Here is a 6,000-nt window from a genome sequence, read left to right as displayed (position 1 = left end):
TAAATAATCTGTTTTCAGATCCAGGCTTTTTGAATGTGAGTCCAAGGACAAAGAGCTTTTGACCAATGAGGGTTAATGAGAGGAAACTGGATATTTAGAGTAGGACTGGATGCAAAATTTGATCCCGTGCCTGCATAAAAGGAAGAATTTAGGGTTCAGATTTATACTACCTAAATGAAGAGGGCTCAAAGAGGAAATGGTTTATATAATTTTATGGACAAAAATGCCTTCGTATCTATTATTAGAGATGTTTCAGGTGTTTCCAGAATATTGCCAGCGAATACATACATTCATACAGAGCTATCCACTAGGACTTGAAATTCTTGGGTGGAATGTAAAGGCAAGGGAAATATTACCATGTAAATATTACTTTCCTTAAATATATTTATATGAAAGTAAATAAAATTTTGATTAATCTTTTTCCAAAAATATTTTGAGTGTTTATAGTATATCAGGCTGTTAATGAAGCATTATGGGTTTTTTTTTTTTTCCTTATTCCTTCTAGCCTCCCTTTCCCCAAAATAGATTTATGGATGCTTCATGTCTTTTGTTTGAAACAGAGATGGATAATAAAGTTTATGGAGGAAATATGACAGCTACCCAGAGGGGGGAAAAAGTGTCCACAAAGATTCTGAAGTTTGTGAGCTTGGGTTATTTTGAGAATGGTGGTACCCTTAATAAAAGTAATCAAGTACCAAGTCAGGATAATACATAATTTGTAAAGGGGTACTTAATGACTTTAGTTTGGACCAAGATGTGACTATGAAGCCATCAGACAGAGGTTACCTGCCATTTATTATAGAGAATAGAATTAGAATTTGAAGCAATTTGACCTAATTAGTCCTGATGCCCCAGTTCAGTTATTATCCACCAAAATATGTTCACTTAATTCAATATTTGTCTATTTTATTTTGTGTGCATAATTGTTGTACATATAAATAAAAATCAAAGTGTTCAATACATCTGGAAGAAATTTTTCCTTGTAGAGGAAAAATGGAATTTTCCTTATAGAGGAAAAATTGAGTTTTTCTGGAGGAAAAATTGAAAGTATTTCTCTATGGGTAATTGATTAACTGACATGCTACTATGGTCTCAAATCTGGAGTAAGTTTTCCCTTAAGATAGGTTAAAGCAGGAGAAATATTTTTTAAAAATTAGAGAAATACTTGTTTTTGAAATTATATTTATTTATAATGTTACTGAAATTGGTGAAATCCATGCAAAACTTTTTTTTTTTTTAGAAGCCCTGTGTCCCTAGAAGAATGATTAAATCTTTGTGATTTGGCTTGCTAAAAGAGGTAGCGAGCATGAGGAAAACCAAACCAAATGGAACAGCCCTGCAAAACATTTAGACAGTGGTACTGCCATATTTTCAGCAGCTTCTTTCATTGCCTCTGACCAACTTTCCGTCACAAATACCTTGTTTCTACTGTTTCCAATCCTTTTTCAGGCATCTCTGGACCTAAGGAATCATGGGTCAGTTGGCATGACTTAGAGGTTATGCTGCTGCTGCTGCTGCTAAGTCGCTTCAGTCGTGTCCAACTCTGTGCGACCCCATAGATGGCACCCCACCAGGCTCCCCCGTCCCTGGGATTCTCCAGGCAAGAACACTGGAGTGGGTTGCCATTTCCTTCTCCAATGCATGAAAGTGAAAAGTGAAAATGAAGTTGCTCAGTCGTGTACGACTCTTAGCGACCACATGGACTGCAGCCTACCAGGCTCCTCCGTCCATGGGATTTTCCAGGCAAGAGTACTGGAGTGGGATGCCATTGCCTTCTCCGAGACACATGAATAACTAACGAGAGGTACAATGTTGCCCTTTGTTCACTCACATTTTTCACTTGTCCAATTTGATTAGAGAGGTTTTCACCTACCCATAAGGCTCACTCTCTGCAAAGGCCTCATGGACTTTCCAAGATCAGAAGTCTTAACCTAAAATCATCTTCCAATGAGAGTGTATTCTGCTGGAATCAGGAAGACTTAAGCTCTCATCCAAATTATGTCACTCATTAACTGTGTGACTTGGACAATTCACTCAGCCCTTTATAAGCTTCAGTGTCCTACATAAAATCAAGACAACAAACATACATGAGGTTTGTTATGGGTGTTAAATGAGATATGCAGAAACTATACAGTTGCATGTAATAAACCGTCAATACATAGGATATTCATTGCTGTAACTAACCTCTGCTCTTCAGGCAAAATATAAGCCAGATTAGAAAACTAGCACAAAAGAGAATAGGTAATAATAATAAGAGAAGTAAAGGATGAGAAATACAATGGTTGTTTTAGTCGTACTGTGTCAGAGTTCCTGCATTAAATTACTTTCAGCGGTCTTTTCTACTTTGCTGATCAAGTCCTGGTTCTATCAATAGCTGAACTGCCTGCTCCCGCTCCTTTTTTGCCTGTGACCTTCAGTGGGTCACTTTAGGCACACTTTTATTTTTGAAATTCTGTAAATTAATACAATGTTTTTTCCAATTCTGGAATTTGAATTAGTGTATCTTGTTCTCTTTGTAAGCTTTCTAAAATTCAGTTTTGGGATTATATGCTGCACTAAAGCCCAAGCAGACTCTGTGGTATATGTTGAGTATAAAGATCCTCCAGCCTTTTGTTTTTTTGGCATCCCCTCCCTCCACTGATCCTATTTTTCTACCATCCCAGGATACCATCATACCATGATGTTTTTACCATAGGTCTTTGTATGTATCGCTTCTTAATCTGGTTGTTTCTTGGGTTTGTCAAAAATTCTGCTATTTTGCCTTACCTAATCCAATAAGATGAAATAAATTGCTATTTCTCACTTTGTATCACCACAGAGCTTTCTATAGAGCCCTATTATTGTATTAATCATATCATATTGCAGTTCTTTATTAGATCACTCATTTACTAAGTTTATGACCTGCTTGAAGAAACTTAGTTTCAGGGTCAAGAAGAAACAAAGGTAAACAAAACATATCCAGAAATCAACTGTATCTGCGTGTCATTAATTGCTACTCAGTTAATGTTTGGTGAATTAATTATCTATCCTCAAATGCTTTGAAGGCGCCTTGCTATTACTAATATCACAGATTCCCTGTGATAATCTCAAGTGATCTGCTTAATCAACATTCATTAAATGTTTGGAGTAACTTTTGAATTTTAAAAAGGTTTTGCTGTTTTAAAATTAATCTTTTCATAAGTCTAGACTGTTATTTATAGTACAAGCAATGTCTAATGAGATGTCCTTTAGCTATCCCTGTTATGACCAAATAACAATAGCTAACTGAGAATGAACATTTATTATCATCCAAGCACTTGGTCAAGGTGTATATCATTGAATTCTCTCAACAAACCCACAATGTGGTTACCATGTTTATTCCCATTGAATAGCAGTGAAAGGCACATAGAATTTAACTTGCTCAAAGTCACATACACAGTTAGTGACTGGTGGAGCTAAGATCTAAACTTAGAAAATCTGTTGATGAAGACTGCTCTTAACCACTGTTATATTATTACTAAAGTAAACCAGACTGTAGTAACCCAAGTAAGGAGCACTCTAAACAGCTTTGCAGCCAGTTACCATTAACACCGCACCTTTTCTTCCCCTAACCCAACCAAGAAATCTCTCTCCATATTTTATAGATTATCATCTCCCACATTCTTCAATATGTTTATCCAAGAAAAAAGACTCCCAGAATCTAAGCTGTGTGTTTTGCATATGCAAATTGTCCCGTATTTTAGCCAGCATGCTTTAAATTATTTGCTTCAGTGTTTGTTGCTGTCTTTAAAAATTAGCACCAAAATGATGATTATATTCATTGCCACCAGCTAAAAAGCATTGGACTCCTACAGTGCAGCTTGAGGGATTTTGTAGGTTTTCTTTTTTTTCCCATTAATATTTAAGCTTACGTTAAGGCAGACAAAACTGAATACATAACAAATAACCATCAAGGTTATCCTTTATGGGTCAAACATAATGAGTCTCAATTATTAAAATTCACTGCAAATTGAAGGCAGTGATTTTTACTATGAATATTTTGCAAGTTCTTCCTCAAGCTTGCTGGTTTTCCAATTTTAATAAACTAAACTTAGAGTATTCTCTAGTCATTGGATAGAGTTAGATGTTAGCTTTTCTTTTTCTTAAAGGTCTCTAATCCCTTATGTTAACAGCAAATAACCTCTAGGCTGCAATATGCTCATTTGTGTGTCAAAATGAGTTAAAAGCAGCAAGTCCTGGGTTTTAAGAAGTGTGGTCAGAGTCTTTGACCCTGAGGTGGAAGTCCAAGGATCCCTGGGACCACTTGAGCCTAATCAAGGTTGAACTAAAATGATACCTGTTCCTAGGGTATCTCAAATCCCCAACATCCTTTGGGAACCCCACTGTGGAAGATCTGACTCTGAAACATGCCGGAGTTCCCTACTATGTGACACAGACCCTACCTCTGCCTTCCCAGCTCCAGGATCCTTCCTTTTTGGTCTCACATTCTTTTGTTGTTGTTAATTAGTAACTATTTTTGAAAAGCCTTTTATTGAATTTTTGTTACAGTATTGCTTCTGTTTTCTGTTTTGGTTTTTTGGCCCCAAGGCATGTGAGATCCTAGCTCCATGACCAGGGATGGAACCCACACCCCCCCTGCACTGGGAGGCGAAGTCTTAACCACTGGACCACCAAGGAAGTCCCTAGTCTCACATTCTTTCTCTTTCTTGTTTTTGACAACTCTCACAGGCTCTCTGTCATCTTCTGATTTATTTGAGACAGACAGGTCTTCTCCCCTGAAGACAAAGGCAGGTTGTATTGTCTATGAGTTGGCTCCCCCATACAAGCCTGTTTACCCTTCTTAGTAAATTCCATTCCCTTTGATGCTGTGGGTCTGAACTCTGAACACTGAGGCTCTATCCCAATCTCTCCCAACTTCAGAGCTCTTATTTCTTTATATGGAACTTTATTCCTTGATATCTTGCTCCACAGCCAGCCCTTGCGGCATACATCTTCAGCTTGCCAAAATAATGATAGATATTAAGCATGGAAAGATGGGCTTGTAGACCAATGGCTGGGATGCAGGGTCACCTGAACATGAACTTTCCCCCTAGATCAACCACATGTCACCCGGTTGAGATTCCTGAGGGAAGTATACAGAGAAGAAAAGGTTAGAAAACTGAACAGTTAGACTGGAATTGAAATAGTCCTCTCTTGAGCCAGTCTGTTCCTGTGGAACAGTCCCTGTACCTGGGTCCGAAAAAAGCCTACGGTCTGAAGCACAAAAGACAAAGGATGACTTATTTTATTTTTACTTACGTTCACATTGCAATTTCAGAAATTACTTCAATTATGATGTAAAGGGCTAGTCCAGGAGAAGCAAAGGCAGGACCAGGAGAAGCAACGCAAGGGAGTTGCCTCTTGTTGCCTTGCTGGGTTTCTTGGCATTTCAGAAGGAATAGTGTGCCATCTTTTCTCAGGAAAAGTATCCCAAGGAAGAGGATGAGAGGTGACACAAACACATCATCTGTCTCCCTGTTTCAAAGTTATGCCACTTAATTCTCACGGAGAAACTATAAAGTAGCTACCATTATCACTGCCATTGAAAAGTTGAGGCACATAGATTTTAACTTGTCTTATAATGAGAGAGAGAGAGAGAGAAGAGAGATTACTGTTATGTTTGGGAATGCAGGTGATAATTAAGGAACAAGGAACCCCACCAAAGCCAGACTCCAGAACCTCACAAGCCTGTCTCAGGCAAATTTAGCAGATGTATATTATCCATGCTGTCTTTTGGTATTCAGTGAGGCACACAGAGGTGTTCTTAGAGTGGCAAGAAAAGTTTTCCCTAGCTTTGCCCTAGCTCAGACAGGTCACCCCTGGAAGACTAGGAAGGAGGAAGTAAAGCAGACTTCTCACCTTAGCATCCAGGGATGCAGTGAAAACCATGTAGGAAGCACATACTCTTAGGATGCTGTAAAGACATGGTCCTTCACCTACTAAGGGAACTTTATGGTCTTGGCTTTTTATTTCAGTTTGAAG

The sequence above is a fragment of the Capricornis sumatraensis genome, chromosome 22 (assembly GCF_032405125.1).
Source record: "Capricornis sumatraensis isolate serow.1 chromosome 22, serow.2, whole genome shotgun sequence".
NCBI lineage: Eukaryota > Metazoa > Chordata > Mammalia > Artiodactyla > Bovidae > Capricornis > Capricornis sumatraensis.
This window is presented reverse-complemented; position numbering follows the sequence as displayed.